Source organism: Staurois parvus, unplaced genomic scaffold (assembly GCF_062004578.1).
Source record: "Staurois parvus isolate SC_StPar_1 unplaced genomic scaffold, SC_StPar_1.0 ptg000232l, whole genome shotgun sequence".
Lineage (NCBI taxonomy): Eukaryota > Metazoa > Chordata > Amphibia > Anura > Ranidae > Staurois > Staurois parvus.
In genome coordinates this window covers 7,344,142-7,363,080 of record NW_028318028.1, presented here as the reverse complement: position 1 = coordinate 7,363,080, position 18,939 = coordinate 7,344,142, and the positions used below count along the sequence as shown (strand labels likewise).

General features: G+C 38.7%; 1 long non-coding RNA gene across 1 annotated transcript; it reads right to left on the bottom strand.

Moving 5' to 3' along the window:
- Window positions 1-6,816: 6,816 nt before the first annotated feature.
- On the bottom strand, window positions 6,817-13,842 carry LOC149460325 (uncharacterized). The gene is made up of 4 exons (XR_016313090.1): window positions 13,678-13,842; window positions 10,539-10,577; window positions 8,643-8,725; window positions 6,817-7,113 (listed from the first exon to the last, which is right to left on the bottom strand). It is a non-coding gene; the product is annotated as an uncharacterized LOC149460325 (long non-coding RNA).
- Window positions 13,843-18,939: the final 5,097 nt, after the last annotated feature.

The window sequence follows — 18,939 nt, the reverse complement described above, 5'->3', positions numbered from 1 at the left end:
GCGCCAAAAGGGCTATTTAAACTGGCTGCAGTAGTTGTGCCATTGCCGTATGGTCTTTTCCCTGCTCGTGTTCCCTGATTCCTGCGATTGTCTCCTGATACCGAACCAGCCTGTTCCTGATCTCCGCTTGATTGCTTCCTGCCCTGACCTCTGGCTTGTCTTGGATTAATCTTCTGTCTCTGCTCCTGTCTGATTGATCTTCCATTGCTGACCTCGCCTGTGACCTGACTACTCTTCCTCCTGCCGCTGTAAGCCTGATCTGCCTGACCGATACCGAACCTGGCTCATCTGACCCTGCATCCTCAGCATGCTACGCTCAAGTATCCATCCATCCAGCACGGCTACATCAGAACCCAGCTCCCTGCCTACAACTCATCAGCTGTTACTGGACACAAGCACTCATACCCCACCATGCCCCTGCGACTGCTGTCTCACCATCAGCAGCCCTTGAGCCGGAGTTGTACGGGAGGCCTGCCTCTTCACGTCAGGCTCACTATCCAGGTACGTGACAGGCCCGCAAACTCGCCTGACCTAAATCAAAATAGAACACCTCTGGGATGTTTCAGTCCATCCGACACCCCAGGTTGCATTTCTGACTGTCCAGGAGCTCAGTGATGCCCTGGTCCAGATCTGGGAGGAAATACCCCTGGACACCATCCATTGTCTCATTAGGAGCATGCCCTGCGTTGTCACACTTGCATACAAGCATGTAGGGCCATACAAACTACTGAGTACCATTTTGAGTTGCTGCAATGAAATTTCAGCAAAATGGACTAGCCTGCTGCATAATTTTTTCACTTTGAGGGTGGCTTTGAATTCAGTCCTCTGTAGGTTGATAATTTTCATTTCCATCAAACGATGGGGCATCCTTATGTTGCCAACACATTATCCAGTCCATATCAGTATAGATATCCAGCATGATATTTTTCCCCATTGACATCTGATGTGTTTTCAAAGTGTTCCTTTAATTTGCTTGAGCAGTGTATTTTAGATTAAGATATAAATGGATACCCTAATATCATGGAAGTGCCCTTTTAAAGGGGTTCTTTGGACCACAAAGTTTTGTTTTGCTTTCTCTTGGCCAACACTTAAGAGGATGAACTTGATTGACATTTGTTTTTTTTTTCAGACTAAATAATGGTGTAACCTAATCAGAGCTACAGGTGTAAGAATAAGAAAATATTTTTTCAGTCTTTGTTAAATAAATATGTTTGAGTTGATTGTAGCCGTATTAGTGCATTTGCGACAGAAACAATTGAGTACTGTCCGTGATACTTTTTTTATTTGCACTAACATACAATTTTGAGGACAAGCTTTCAGGGAATGTCCCCTTCTTCAAGGTAGTACTGCTTAGACCTTGAAGAATGGGACATTCCCCGAAAGCTTGTCCTGAAAATTGTTAGTGCAAATAAAAAAAGTATCACGGACAGTACTCAATTGTTTAAATAAATATATTACATTTATTAAAGTGGTTCTATAGGCTGTTTTTTTACCTTATTGCACTACATGCATTAAGGTGAAAAACTGTTTGCATGCAGCTCCACCCCAGACCCCCATATACTTACCTGGGCCCAATCTTAATCCAGCAATGTGCACAAGAGCAGTGGTTCTCTCGGCTCTCTCTCTCCTCATTGGACACAGAGGCAGCAGCAGGACTCATTGGCTCCTGTTGTTGTCAATCACAGCCAGTGAGGAAAGGAGGGCAGGGCTGAGCCATGCTCTGTGTGCCAATGTGTTAGCTCAGGTGCGAACACGAACGAGTGCCCCTCATAGCAAGCAGCTTGCTATGGGGCACCTGACAGGGGGGAAGGGCCAGGAGTGCTACTAGGGGACACAAGACGAGGAGGAGAAACTATTGCACAGAGCAGGTACTGTAAGTATGACATGTTAGATTTAAAAAAAATTGAAAAAATTTAGAATCACTCAAGTAAAAAAGGGATATAGTGTAGCTAGAGTTTTTGAGAAAGGTACAATTAAGCCCAGTTAGGATGAAACACATCAGAGGGGTGTGGATATGGGTGATGGGTGAGGTCTGTTAGCAGACAGACCTGAAATAAATATTTATTCTAAAAGGGATATCATTAGTTAGCAGCCATTTACTATACCAACATTATCTGACAGAGGTGTTGGATAGCAGCAGTCAAATAGTTATAAATGCAAAAATAGTACTGAGCTAACAAATATTGATAATAATATACTAAATAAATATAAATCCTCAAGCAATCAATAATAAATACATAAATAGTGTCAGTGTATATACCACTAAACATCTAATGTGAATGAGGTCCACATATAAAAACCTCAACACAGGTAATATTGACCAATAATAAACAGGGAAAAAAAAAATATATATAGCATCAAAACAGTGCAAAACAACAGTCCATAGGGTGAATAGCAGAATAAAACTGGGACTCTTCCCCTTTACTGTGCTTGTGTGGTATCCACCATCATCAGGCATGCACGCTCACCTCATAAATTGACCCACATCACATGGGTGAAAACAGCAGTAATCCTCAATGTACCCTGGTCGCTGGGAGCTCAACATCACCAAGAACCATATAGCAGATGTCATACATAAGTGAACAAGAGAGAGATCCCTGATGAAGTCACACGATGCATGACGCAATGCGTCGGACGGAAACTTGATGATGTAATTTCCAGTTGCGGCCGTGATCACCGTCATCTTAGTTTCCAAAAATACCATGCTGTTTGTGGGTGTTTGCAGCCATTTTCCCTTGTGAGTGTATTTCTTGCATTTTTCATGTTTTTTAAATAAAATTAACTCTTAATTACTGCACAATGAGGATTCCCTCTCTCTTTTTCACTTATGTATGACATCTGCTATATAGTTCTCAGTGATGTTGAGCTCCCAGTGACCAGGATACATGTTTTTGATCTACAGTATGTGATCTGGGTAAATTTATGAGGTGAGCGTGCATGACTGATGATGGTGGATACCACACAAGCACAGTAAAGTAGAAGAGTCACAGTTTTTTATCTGCTTTTCACCTTATGGACTGTTGTTTTGCACTGTTTTGATGCTATATATATTTTTTTTTCACTTTTTATTATTGGTCCCATATTCTATATTACCTGTGTTGAGGTTTTTATATGTGGACCTCACTCACATTAGATGTTTAGTGGTATATACACTGACACTATTTATGTATTTATTATTGATTGCTTGAGGATTTATATTTATTTAGTATATTACTATTATCAATAATTGTTAGCGCAGTACTATTTTTGCATCTATAACTATTTGACTGCTGCTATCCAACACTCTGTCAGATAATGTTGGCATAGCAAATGGCTGCTAACTAATGATATCACTTTTAAAATAAATATTTATTTCAAGTCTGTCTGCTAATAGACCTCACCCATATCCACACCCCTCTCATGTGCTTCACCCTAACTGGGCTTAATTGTACCTTTCTGAAACACTCTTGGTACACTATATGAGCTTGAATTCACTGAGCTCCGGAGAGCGACCCATTCTTTCACAAATGTTTGTAGAATCAGTCTGCATGCCTAGGTGCTTGATTTTATACAGCTGTGGCCATGGAGGTGATTGGAACACCTGAATCCAATGATTTGGAGGGGTGTCCCAATACTTTTGGCAATATAGTGTACCATGGTTCAACCTTACCATACATCCCAGTACTCTGTGTGCTTTACTTCTATTTGTCATTTTTTTCCAACTACATGATGAGTTTTACAGTAGTACAAGCACAGGGTGGACTTTTTATCCCTTTAGACTGAGTATGTTGGTGCCTGGACTCTGATATTGTTGCCTTCTGATAGTTGCACTTCAATCTTTACTGAAAAAGCTAACATACCATCTACTGAAAAGGTAAGCATTAACAGTCTACTTTAGCAGGGTGTTTGCATAAGTTCCAAACCAACAGTGGGTTAGAGATTACATGGGACTTAGCAACACCTTTCCCCAGTCCCCACATGATAGCTATTGAGCAGTGCAATTGAACCCTCGGGGACCAAACACTGAAATGTGAGGAGGAATGGGAGACATTTGCTTATGCCTTCATACCTGGAAGTGGTAGGCCTCTTTCTTCAGCTATACATACTGAATATTTTTAAGCAAATAAATAAACTTGTGAGCCACTGAGGTATAATTTAGGTAATATGAGTATTAGATCGCTGGTTAATGTGCCCACTCTCCTATAATGTGCATTTATAAACAAAGTATTTAAATAATTACCGCGCTCTAATACCATCAAAAAATGCAGACAAAAAAGTGCAAAGTGCTTATAAAATAATATAACAGTGATAAATAGATATAAGAATTAAATCAATTGAAACAATGATGCCTTATTGTCAAATCACTATTTGTGCCATCCTTATATGAATATGCAACGATTTCATCTGTAAACCACAAAAAATATATATGCTATAACTGAGAAAATAAAAATAAAAATAAAAAATAATAAATAAAAATAAAAATGAAAAAACTGCTGAAAAAGAAACAGCAGTACTGTCCCAAAAGTGTCCAGCAAAGATGGATCTGCTCTCCTTCAGTATGTAGATCAGGTCTTTGCAATAATGTTGGAAACCTGTATGATTGCAGGGCTGTGAGGGATACTCCCTCCTCTGATCCACTCCTCAATCCTCTGCCTTTATACTCCTCGTGTGTCTCATGTAAAAGAGAAATAAAGAATATGGTGTCTTATCCCAGGGGTAAAAACAGCTTTTAATGTGCTTCCAGAATGCACTCACATGTCATGTAATACAATAGCGCTTTTAGATCTGTCAAAAATCCGCAGCTTGCAGCTAAAACATAGCGGTGGGTGTGTGTCCACACACCTTCAGTACTCGCCGTATAGTAGATAGGATGCGCGATGACATCACTGCCCCTCCCCAACGCGTTGCGCTACAGGGATTTCATAGCTTCGTCCCTGTATTATTTTATAAGCACTTTGCACTTTTTTGTCTGCATTTTTTGATGGTATTAGAGCGCGGTGAATATTTTTAAGCTTTTTTTTGAGAAAATTAGTGAGTTTAGTTCTTCTTTAAAATTTCTGAATATGGATGGGTTGCTAATTGAAAAATAGCAGCTCCAGGGTGAGGTCTGTGCCCATCCTACATTAATATAATATACAGTCAGTGAGGAGTGGGAAATCTTTAGCCAAGTATCACTGGCAGTTATGACATGCTGAAGGTCAATAGATAATTGAGAGTGTGTGTGTTTCAGGTATGGGGGTCTAAGTACCTACTCACAGGGAGTCTTGTGGAAGGGAAAGTAAAGTCACCCTTACTGTGAGATCCAGCTACAAATGGTAGCACAATAAGGATAAAACCACTTGCTTAGGTCTTTTTTTTACTGCTTTTCTTGCCCACATTTATTAAGAGTAAAGAAACATAGAAAAATGATGGAAGAAAAAAGTGGTACATTGAATCTTGAACTTTTTTTTGTTTGTTTTTTACTGTTGACTGGCTCACTACCTCTGCTGGATGTTTATTCCAAGCATCAACTACCCTTTCAGTAAAAAATACTTTGTAAGATTAGTTTGAAACTTTCCTCCAGTTGGTTTGAGGTAATTTCCTCTTGTTTTTGATTTTGGATTAATCTTGAAAATGCTGCCCTCCTGAGCCTTATTCACCCCCTTGATGTACATTAAGGTTTCAATCATGTCTCCCCTTTCCCTTTCCCTTCGTTCCTTCAGACTCTATATATTAAGTTCCTGAAGTCTCCCCTGATATGTTTTATTCCCCAGACCTTTCACCATTTTTGTTACCCATCTCTGGGCTCGTTCTGTCTTCAAGGAGACTCACATGGTTGCAGGGGGTTTCCAACATTTTTCAGACACAAAATCTAATGCACGTCAGTCTCCTAGCCTATACTTGCAGCCCTCCTGATCTGGCCTTCACCGTTAGGCCCCTTTCTGTCTCCTCCAGGCAATCTTCTCTCACAAACTCAATGCACACACCTAGCAGCACACAGTGATACTGGCTCACACCTGTTTCCTAAAGGGAGTCCCTCCTGACTCCTGAGACCTTCTTTGTCAACCAGGATGAGGCCTGAACCCAAGTCATGTCTGTAATAAAACCTGCCCACACCTGCAAAATCAGTTTGCCAGTTGTTCACAAAACCTGGATCTAGGGTTACAGACTTCATCCCTCCCAATTCTTTACAAAGCTGCTGGACTCCAGAGCCCAATCCAAGAGTTACCAGTCCTGGAGAAAACTGCAAAACTTGTTTTCTCCACTCAGAACTGACATCCTGGGGCCCTTTAACCTGGATGAATGAGAACCCTGTGTAACATCTCAATGTTCTCGCACTGTGACATGGCACAGCACCATCACAGTACGTGAATTGCAGTAAAAGATAGATTACCCCTTATATTTGTAAAGTAGAAAAATATATATAACACAATGGGGTTGTTTTACTAAAACTGGGGAGTGCAAAATTTGGTGTAGCTTTGCATAGTAACCGATAAGTTTTCAGATTTAATTGCCAAAGCTTAAGTGAATAAGTTGAGGCTGAATGGCTACCATGCACAGCTGCACCAGTTTTAGTAACTCAACCCCAATCGCTTATGTACCAGTAAATAATGGCTGAATTATACTTTAGGAACCATTTTTTTAAATTTGTAAAATGTTCTGAGCTTTTTTACTAGGGCAATGCAAAACTAAATAGAATATACAATAACCCATAATACTCTTTATTTTTCTTATTGCTGCCAAATCCTGCTTTTTTCTTACTATTTAAAGTCCAAAAAAGTTTCCTGCCTAATATCTTTTACCTCTAATAAAGAAATAAATGAAAACAGAGAATAATGAAAAAAATCACTATAGAACTATTATTTAGTTGTTTATTTATATATTGGTGGTTCACGATTCATGCAGACTCATAAATAACTTGTCATTAGTCTACTAAATCCATTATATTCATATTTCAGCATTCAGCATTGCAAAGAAAGGACATATATATGATATAGTTGCAGATATATTAGGTCTGTTCTGGCATAACGATGGAATACGTCTGGTATGAGATATCTTGCCATCACAAATCAAAGTTCTTGAGCTTTACTTTCCATAGGAGCATCCACTCTGGCAACTGTCACCACTTTTCTTGCATAGACACATAACTATAGGCTGAAAAATAAGAAAACAAATTATGGTCATATGATTACTCCTACCAAGTATAAATATGAGATAACACAACAGACTGAATTCATTAAGATAGATAAGGGTTTTTTTATTTCATTATTTTATCTTATGATTATCTTCTGTTAAACAATGCTCAATTCAGAAATATATACTTTCAGCTCTGGAAACATTTTGGACAAAAGGACCAACTGAAGCTGAACTCCAAGGCAAACTGCCTAATACACGTTTTAACTGCCAACATAGTTTGTACTACTGTTTATCTAGGCGTGTCATATTGCACTGTTAAGCCTAGCAGGGAAAGGGACCTAATTTTTTCTGCACTGAGGGTTCACCTCCACTTAGGGTTGGTTCACACTATACTGGACAACTGCTGGCATGGTTAACTGCTCTGAAAGCTGTCTGTTCCCGGATGTGGCAGGGGGCAGTGTGGTGCACAATTCAGCGCATCACATGGCTCCCTTTCTTCTTTTTTTTGTTTTGTACAGTACAAACTTTATTTTACACATATAGAGAATGTACCCTTCATTAAGGCACTAATCAGCAGGGCTATATGCTGCTGTATAGTTCCTTGTGATTTGGTACAGTGCGCTCTGATGAAATGAAGCATGTCTGTATTTTATCGACCCATGCTACAGCATAGCTCCAGGCAGCGTTGCAGTGTGAAAGGGACACACAAGAAACAGTTGTTTTCTGTGTGTCCTTGTGGTAACAGGCATTTTACAATACAGGAAAACTCTTGTCACCGCATTATATGTGACTTCAGACTTACAGGTTTCTCTCAATCTCCTACTCTTAGACTGGACAGTGAAAAGAGAAGCAGCACACATAAGCTCCTTTTACTCTGCTCTTTCCACCTATCGGCATGCCTCTAGCACTGCAACCCATCTTATTGGCTTGTGCTCTTTCTCACTCTTCCTTTTGAGCTCTGTTCTACAGGAACTGCAAGAAGTAGATACTAATTTCAAGTCACTGCTTGCATTAAGAAATATATTTAAGCATATGAATACTAGCTGCAATAATTTATATCTGTCTGGAGTTAGATTTACTTTTTGAAAGCAGTATTTCTGTTCAAATGTTATTTTATCAAAGCGATCCAATGTAGGGCAAGAGAGTGTGCACACTTAATTGCCCCTGACCCCCTCCCCTTTACTATTTCATGGCCCAGACACACTTCCTATGTTATCTCAAGGAGTCTAATTAGTCCTCCTATTTCTTATCTTGGACTACAGATCATATCAGCTCTATGTTGTATAAATGAAAAAAGGAGGACTGATTCAGTATTTTAGCAAAAGAAAACTGGGCAGGGCTGACACAATTTCTTGAGATTTCAGTCCATAATATGTTGTGTGTTGTCAGCTGGGTGCATTTCTGGCAAATAAACAGGCATTATTCAGTAATTGGAGGGTCTTTAAAGGGATAAAACATGGAGAAATGTGTATGTATTGCAGAGATGTGCTATGTGGGTTTTTTTTCATTATTTTGTTCTGATATACACATTAGGTATTACAACTTACCACCAAGCAGCAGCTGAGTAAATACAAGGCCAAGATTATGGCCAACATTACAATGACAGCAACAGCCCACCTGGGTGTACCTCCTAGGAGAAATGTGCAACAAGACGTTTATTTACAGATTTTTCATTTTTATTTAGCAGTTAAGCAGAAGCAGACATTTCAGTTTATACAGTGATTATATGATTATTAAAATCATACACCTTCTCAGGTATCTAAGTGCGAGGCATATATAGTCTTAGAAAAGCCTCCTGGGTCTGTTTAGCTACAGATACACTTATCAATCACTGTCAGAATACACTGATCAATCACTCTCAGAATACACTGATCAATCACTGTTAGAATACACTGATCAGTGGCTGATTGGCTGCACCTGCTAAACAACAACAGCTTCCCATCATATGTCTTTGAAAGGAGTTGATCGCATGTTTGAGTTCTGTCGAGCAAGGATAGCCACACACAGATCAAAATTTGTCTGGTCCCTGCTGAACCATCTAGATTAGATATTGAGAGGGCTGAACTAGAGAAAGCAGTTGATTACCCTATCTACATTAAATGGTGTGGATGAAGGAATCTCCAGTGCCAATGATTGTATTGAGACAGTCGCAGTACCTGTAGCTGTCTGAATACCTAAACAGTGACTGCATCCGATAGAATTTTTTCACCCAGCTCATTTTATTTTTCAGTTGGCTTTTGTCAAGCCAGATGGTGCCGAAATAGCCTTGATTTTCAGCCAGTTCAGCAGGAAATTACTGAAATTCAAGCCGTGTATGGCCAGCTTAAGATCAGGATTTCTGCTAGAACTGAGCTGCTTAAAATGGTAGTAAAGCCACTTTGTTAATTTTTACCTACAGGTAAGCTTATAATAAAGCGTACCTGTAGGTAAAGTGAATATCTCCAAAACATGCACGTTTAGGAGATAATCGGGGGGGGGGGGGGGGTCTACAGTCGGCGCATGTGCTCTGAAGGAACGGTATGCTGCCATTCCTTCAGAGCACTGTGCATGTCCCAAAACTCCCAGGAATGACGTCATTGTGGCTCAGCCAGCCAGATGGCTCGAGCTTACATACCTGGAAGGAAGACTTGGTGAAGATGGAAGCCTCTACAGCAGTGACATTATTATTATTATACAGTATTAATATAGCGCCAACAGTTTACTCAGTGCTTTACAATATAAAGGCAGACAATACAGCAACAATACAGTTCAATACAAGAGGGATAGGAGGGCCCTGCTCCTTGGAGCTTGCAATCTAGGAGTTGCGATGCATACTAACACATTATGCCTTTACCTTGCAGGAGTCTTTTTTTTTTTGGATGTGGTTTACTACCGCTTTACCAGTTTGCCAATATTTACATACTGAACTCATAAAAGAGTGGCAGTGCCAAGTTCTCTACTACATCACATTACACTTTTATTAAATTAATAAAACAATACCAAGGAACTTTCAGAATGAGGTCTAACTAATAAGATCCATTTTGCATCCATCTACGTGAGTATAAATGTTTTGGGGTTTTTTCCCAACCCCAAATGGTAGTAAAGCCACTTTGTTAATTTTTACCTACAGGTAAGCTTATAATAAAGCGTACCTGTAGATAAAGTGAATATCTCCAAAACATGCACCGTTTAGGAGATAATTCGGGGGGGGGGGTCTACAGCCGGCGCATGTGCTCTGAAGGAACTGTTCTGCTTTACAATCTACAAGTATTGCTATGGACAACAAGGACAGTTGTTCTGTGTAAAACAGAAACAAGGACAGTTTTTATTCTCTTTCTTTAATACTGTATGTTAAGCGTGTGACACGGAGTGAAGCACTTGCAAAGTAAGAAGCCACATCAATGTGCTCTGCATTTAGCAACATTTTGTGTAAATCATATTTGTAAAAAAATATGAATACATACCTGTAGTAGTAGAATTATTGTTATTAGTAATCTGGGCCTCTGTAAGAAAAAGAAAATGGGAAAGTACAAAGTAAATGAATGGAGTATTGATAAATTAACAAAATAAAGAAACAGTGCATGCTGAAGAAACAATTGTGCAAATTGTGGAAATAAGAAAAAAAATCAAACAATATCATACCTTTGCATGCTTGGTCAATCACGTTTTTATTATTAATAATAATAATAATAATATTATTATTATTATTAATATTAATATTATTATTATTCATAGGCAAGATGACAGTGTCTCTTCATAAAGCCTGACTAAGTGTTTCAGTGCTGGCCACAAAAAATGTACCTTCGGGCTACGCATTTAACCATGTGATCTCTATGAAGGGGATCTGAGTTTTGATTAGCAGATCTTTACTTCCAGAAGAGACTTGATGATTTGCTTAGATCTTCAGAAACATGGCCTGCACTGGAAGGAGCCTGAAACAGTATCTTCTCTAGGGAAGGATGTTCTCTTCTCTAGGGAAGCATCCATATATATTACTTTTAATGTATCCTTTACATGAAGACCGTTAAAATAGTTTTATCTTACAGTCTTGGCATCACAAAGATAAACAACATCCCTTTATATGTGTAGCACCCTGCTAGGTAGGTTGCTAGGACGTATATAGTCTAGTTTACAGGGATTGGTGCCCATGGGTGCATGCTGGGTACTAGTATTTATATTCAGTAAGCATATGGGATCTGGTTCTTCTACCTCTTCTTCTTTTTCTGAGAAAGGAGTTCCAGCCAGGGAGGTGGCTGCCTCCCCTGGCTCATGCTTCTAGGAGTCTTCAGGTGGGTGACCCGATGGTCAGAATGCTGAAACCCAGGAAGCTTCTTAGAGCTGACTGAAAGGGTGATGTCTAGAGATCCTGTCTGGTATTACCAAGGAAGGTGACCTATAGCCAGGGCCTTGTGAGTACAGACTGCTTCTGGTTGTAGAGGAGGAGGATCGGGGCTGCTCTACGCAAAACCATTACATAGGGCAAGTAAATATAACATGTTTTTAGTTTAAAAAACAAAGCTTTAATATCACTTTAAAGCTAATATGTTTAGCAAACCTTAGGTGGACCAGCACTAATATGAGATAGCAAACACTATAAGCAACTTTTATTTGCTTTCTCTTTGGGTAAGTTTAGCTATTAAGTATTTGTTGAATACCTGAACCTGCTTTGATTGTGGTACAAAAATGTCAACATTATCTAAGACTAAGTAGTGGCAACCTTGCCACCCTTTCTCTTATTTGCAGTCCTTTTTGACTTGTAAAACTGAGGTGGAAACCTTGCCCATGATTTGTGAATTGTGGTATTTTTGGGGACCAGGTGTACTTTATCTCTGCCTTAGCGAAAATCAGAACTTCAAGACCCACTTCAGGTTTTGGGGGCTCCTGGGGCCCTCTGTTACTTGGTCTAATGTTATCTAATGTTCTAATCCAATTGTCTTTTAATTTTGGTAAAAACAAATTTTGACACAAATGATGTAAATACATTGTACGTAATTAGTTCATCTAGTTTTAAACCTATAAAGAAACTTCAGTCATAACATTCATGGTTAAGCTACTTTACCTAATGTTATCTAATGTGTTGATCTAATTAAGGACAAGTTCATTTTGTCATAACATGTATGATTAAGCTGTTTTAGTGCTTGTATTGGTACACCCAGTTCATATATTAATAGCACATAGGTGATGATTATTGAATCTGCTTCAGCACTATTGTTAAGTATTTGAGATTTTTTTTTTCATTTTATTACTAAGCTGTAATATTTCTGTAATAATATGAATCCTGGACTTACTAATGCAAACCAGAAAAACACATCAACGTTCTGCAAACATTTGTAAGGTGGCGTTGATAGATGAAAGATTCATAAATAAAATCTTCGTAATCCCTCTGCTTATGTGTTCTAAAATTATGTTGGAATTGACCAAACAAATGTATGCCTTACATAATCCATTGTATGTCAAGGAGACATTTTTCTATTTTGTGTAGAGTATTATATAACAAAAGCTACAGCGTGAACATATTGTACGATATGCACATGAGTAACAGAGTAACAGTTCACTTTTCTAAAATTTAAAGGGTGTCTTCTGGCAATAGCTGCGAACTGTCCCTTTACATTCACAAACTTCAAATCAAGATATGTACTCTTAGCTTGAACTCCAACACAATATTTCCCTTTACCACTAGTACCATACCTTGAAACAATACCTAAATCCTAACCCTATACCTCACACAAACCCCAGCCAGCATAAACCCAAACCTTTACTGTACCCCTAATTTTGAATTACAAACCTTACCCCCTATCCCATAGTCCAACCTTTAACCTAACTCCTAAACCACCTAACCCCGACCCCTAGCTCTAACCTATAATCCCTAAACATAAGTGTGCAATAGCCACCCTAACATCAATAGCAACAGCTTTCTTCACAAACAATGTTGTGCCAAATTAAATATACGTTACATATTGACAGCATTTTTTTTGCACCGATGTGTTCTTTAAAGGCTTAAGGGTGAATATTTTTAATAGCAAGCTAAGATCTAGAACACAGGGACATGACCTGAAACTAGCAGGAAGAAAGTTTAAAACTAACCTTAAAAAGTATTTTTTTTTCTAAAAGAATAGTTGATGCTTGGAACAGACATCCAGCTAAGGTGGTAAGTCAGTTAACAGTAAGTGACTTTAAACATGCCTGTGGTAAGCATAGGTCTGACAAAAAATTTTACAAAAATCAAACAACAAAAACAATAAAGGGTGGACTCAATGGAGCACTTTGTATTTTTTTGCCAACAGTCTATTCATTGTAACATACAATACACCAAAAATGTTGTGCTACAAATCAGGCATCAAAATGTGTGCACCAACAATATCAATCATATAATAAATGATTTGTCCCTAGAGGTGTCTCTGCTCACCCATGTTTGACCAACTGGACCAAAAACCCCTTATTTATGCTACATAATACACTAAAACTTTATTATTATTTCACCAACTCAGGTAGAGCAGGTCTCTTAAGAATATTTTAAAATGTTGGCTGTTATGTCTGATTAGTTGATGCATTTTTCCTCTTTTTTCTTTGTGCTGACTTAATATATAAACCACAATATCTCACCTGCTTCTTGAAGACTCAGAGTTGTGATTATAACAAGAGCCAGTAATCCAGCTTTCCCCAGGGTACGTACAGCTGCCATGTTGACTTTGAAATCCAAGTTTCCTCCAGTGACTGATGTTGCTCTCAGTGTAGTCCTCAAAGGTCAGATGTACTATGTCACTGACCATCTACTGTTTTATACTCCATACTGAGCAATGACCTACCTCTGCTGTGTATGTTCACAATACATTCCACAAGGCTGAGTGCCAGAATCACCACTGAATAATTACAAAGGCTGGCATTTTATTTCATATTTTATTGCTTAGGTGCCATCATTCTTGGAAGGGATATAATTTTAAAACACAGGTCAGTGCAATTCCTAATTATATTTAACTTTTATTGAGCACACGTGAGTTAAAGCAGCAATTTAAATATTATGATGAATGCCAGTTTGAGTCTCTGAGGGTTATTGTATGTTGCTGGATTCATGTTGCTATTTTAATTTTGCTATACTAATTATTTTGTCAAGTCTCATGATTTTACAGTCATCAGTTTTAGTCAAGACTTCATGACATTGTGGACTTGGGTTCCTTAAGAATCAATCATTCTTTAATAATGTTCATTCATTAGAGTTTTGTCTTATAACTATTGTGCTCTGATTATGTGGTTAGAATATATCTTTTTAGCCCTTTCAATCAGCAGTCCTAAACTGATTTCCATAAGTATTGACTGATATGTTTATCTCAGACACTTCTTTTTTTAAATCAGATTTTATTTTACTTGTAACTTGCCCTTCGGAAGATTTACCACAGTTCATGACTAGGCCATTTTTTGCTATATGGCACTGCGCTTTTTTAACTGTCAATTGCGCTGTCATGCAACACTGTTCACAAATTAGATTTATATCATTTTTTTCACGCAAATGGAGCTTTCTCTTGGTGGTGTTTGATCATTTTTTGCGCTATAGAGTAAATGAAAAAAGACTGAAAATTAAAATTTAAAAAAAAGTTGTACTTTTTGCTATAAAACATATCCAATAAAAAAATCTGAACAATAAAATGTCTTCATAAATTTAGGCCAAAATGTATTTCACTACGTCTTTGGTTAAAAAAATAAAATCCAAATAAGTGTAAATTAATAGGTTTGCGTGAAAATCATAGCGTCTACAAATGGTGGTATATATACTGGAATTTTGTTTTTTCTTTATACTAGTCATTGCGGCAATCAGTGACTTATAGCAGGACTGCGATATTAACACTGGATCGGAACCGACTAACTGCCACTGACATCTCCAGTGACACTAATCCCAATAAAAAGCACTGACTCTGTACTAATGACGCTAGGCAAGAAGGGGTTAACATCTGTTTGATCAAAGGGTTAACTGTGTGTTAGGGAGTGATTAAACTGTGTACTATGTTGTGTTTTACTAGAGGATGTGCTGGCTTTTATTTACCTGCTTCGCCGGAAACCTAATGTTAATGTTACATTGGTAAAATTACAGAAAAATTTAATTTTTTTCTAATTTTCTCTATTTATTCTCTATAAATACTTAAGAAATAAAAATATATGTATACAGATTTGCTACCAAATTAATGATTACTGTCCCGATTTATAATTATTTTCTAGTAGACTACAAAACCTAAAAGATATACAGTAATTTGCAGAACTGAAACATCACCACAATGGGGCCCTGCCTCTTCTGAGCCATATTAAAAGCAAAGTATTGCAAAAAAACTGACATGGCGGTTTTCAGCCATTGACAGCACTTCCTTGTCTCTGGGCCCTGCCAGCATACTTACTGTATATGGTATCCTTGTGTATGGGAGAAGTAGCTGAACACATTTTTAGAAGCAGTTTTTACCGTGCCATCACTTTGTTTGCGAAATCCATCACCAAATGTATGCTTTTGTTGAAAAACTTGTATTTACATTTTTACTAATTTTGCTGGCAATTGCATTCTGAAAAATTAGGGTTCAAAGTCCATTAGTAAAATAAGAGTTTTGATTACCTCCGTTTTCAGTTAGAATTGGGAGAGTCTGGTTAAAAATTCACCATGTTGTCAAACTGCATTAAAGTCAATAGAGAATGTAAAATTAAGGTGTTTTTTTAAGTAAACCTTCACCCTTTTTTAATGTTGCTCTTCCCCCCTCCTCCCTTCTTCCTATAACTGAATTAAAAAATTTAAAAAATAAAAATTATAAAAAGTTTTTTTTTTTTTTTTTTTTAATAATGTCTTTTTCCTTAAGCTACAGGATAATAAACATACACACAAAAGGGGGAAACAAATACAAAGAACACTACAAAAAATAAAACTACCATAAATATAAATACATTTTGTCAAAAATTAACCCTCTAAATAAAGAAAAAACAGAAGAGTAGATTTTTTAAGCCAAGTGTAAGACAATTTCAACTGAATCATTTAGTGAGCAAAATTAAATTACACTTCTAAAAAAATATTAAGAAAATTGGTATTTTTGTGTAGTAAGAGATCTGGACTACAGGTATGGAACAAGATGTCATTTCAGCAATAAACTCTGATTCATTTATTTGTCACATTCCTAAAGCAGGAAGAAGATTCTTGGATCTTAGCTCAGTTCTATAACTCTTCAGAGTTATTTTCAATTTGTCCCAGTAATAATTATAACTCTGACAATAAATACCATACGTCTGTCACCAGGACCTGACTGATACTCCAAACAAACATTTGTCAACATACTATATTACTAATATACTATGATACTATATCAATACAAAAAACTGTATTGACACCCACCAAGCACCTCCTGGCCTAGACTGATTAAAGTATAATCTATTATCCTGGTGCACAACCTGCAGCTTGGGGGCTTTATGCAGCCTTTGATTACATACTGTGTGGCCCTCAGAGCCCCTGCATTATAGTAGACTGTTTCTTCCTGACCGAGGTGCTTACTCAGGCCATAGAAGAAACATATTCTTATGGAGACCATGGAATCATTGATTTATAAAGGGGCTGTAATGGTGATCTTTTGAAAAAGAAGTAAAACCAAAGTTTTTTTTGGCCATGTTTCTCTTCTGGATCACAGAAGTGCACTTCATTCTGCACACCTATGACCCAGAATCAGCCAACAGCGGGATAAAGCCTGCTGTCAGCTGATGTCACAGAACCGCTCCAGGTTCTGAAAGGATCCCAACAATAATGTCAGGATTCACCCTGGTGCCCAGCAGGTGGCTCAGGCTCTCAGCACACAGTGTGATGTGTTGGGTAGTAACATGCAGAGTCCAAATAAGGCAATAAAGTTATATTGTTGAAAAGGTTCAAACACAAATTATTCAGGCACGGGAGGGTAGGCACTCCCATCTGGAGCCACTTACAAACAGTGACAGTGGTCTGAAGACTTAAAGATGTCAAAAGTGTCTGTAACAAGGAGTGGAATGTGGCCTGGCCAGTCCAAACCCAAAGGGAAGGCTACCCTTAGGTACTGTACCTGTCAGACAGGGATCCTGTCCCTTTGCTAGGCACTGCCAAACCCGGAAGCCAGACTCTAAAATAGACTTTGCCTGACTCAAGATGGCCATTGGAGTCACATGGGGTGCCAGCGTCCAATCGGACAGCTGTCTAGCTGTGACTGCAAGAAGTCATAGAGGAGCCAAGTTCCTCACAATTTTCTTCCCCTCTGCATTGCTGCTTTGGTCATGTACCACCTGCAGTGGGGAGTACAGACTGCACCTGCCTACACATTTCTCCTTTAACCTCCCTAGCGGTCTGATTATGTCTATATTTCTGTGCTCAAAGCGGTACTTTTTTTGCATGGAAATATGTAGTTTGTTTATTGTAGGCCTGTAATTTTTAGGAATAACTCACTGAAATCTGTCTGAACAAGAGTCTATTAAACATCCCGGGTATGTTAAAATTTGAAACACGAAATCATAAATTATAATTGAATAAATAATCATAAAAAATAATAATATAATAATAATAAATTTAATGAAATAATATAATCAAACCAAAAACACTGAAATTTGAAATATAGCGCCAAGTTCGCACATCACTAAGCAAAGTCGCAAAATCGTTTTCAGTGTCTGAGGACGAATTTCCCCCACAAATCATTATCACTCAATTCTGCAAGTAGTTCTAATTTACTATCGCTGTTCTCTAGCTAGTCTAAAACTGCTTTTGACCTAAAGGGACGCTTTTTGGACGCCATGGACATTTCTCAGTTTCAAGGCAGAAAGAACAGTAAAAATGCAGGCAGGGCACAGGACAAAGCACTCGGTACAAAATGTATGTGAAATGGTTTGATACAGTAATGTTTTACTATGTGCTTTTAGTGAATTTAGTGAATATCACTTTTGCAACTTTCAAGTTTCCCACCAGTTCCGTCCCCATATGTCCCGACGTCGCAAGGAGCGGAACCCAGAAGACTGATGCCGGCATCCGCCGGAGGACATAGCCGGGGACACTGCAGGAGGGACATCACGGGAGCGCAGGTCAAGGTGAGTGAAGAACAGATCCCAGAGCAGCGCTGCAGGGTATTCCCAAGTGTAGCTCGGGGTTACCACTCGTGGTACTGAAACTTTACCCCGAGTTACACTCGGGAATACCTCCAGGGAGGTTAAAGTGGTTGTAAAGCATAAACTTTTTTTAATTTAATGCATTCCTTGCATTAAGGTAAAAATGTTTAGGTTAAAGTCACCCTTTCAACACCCCCCAATGCTTCCCTAAGTCCTAACTTGATTCAGTGCAGTGCCCATCTACAGCAGCCCTTTTATCTTCTCCCCACTCTCAAAGGCTTTGCTGAAAGCAGTAGGAGCCATTGGCTCCCGCTGCTATCATTCAAGCGTAACAAGGGAGTGGAGGGCAGGGCCAAGCCTCGCTATCTGTGTCAATGGACAAGGACATTGTGGCTGAGGACCGAGCATGCAGGTGTGCCATGATAGAAAGCGGCTTCCTATGGTGGCACACCAAGAAGAGGAGGAGCTAGGAGTTCTGGCAGGGGACCCACCGGCCTGTACACGCACATGAACTTTAATGGCATCCCAGTCTTAGTCCGCAGGGTTCAATATTGAGTTGGCCAATCCTTTTGCAGCTATAACAGCTTCAACTCTTCTGGAAAGGCTGTCCACAAGGTTTAGGAGTGTGTCTATGGGAATGTTTGACCATTCTTCCAGAAGGCACTGATGTCGTACGAGAAGGCCTGGTTCGAAGTCTCCACTCTCATTCACCCCAAAGGTGTTCTATTGGGTGCAGGCCAGTCAAGTTCCTCCGCCCCAAACTCACTCATCCTTGTCCATATGTACCTTGCT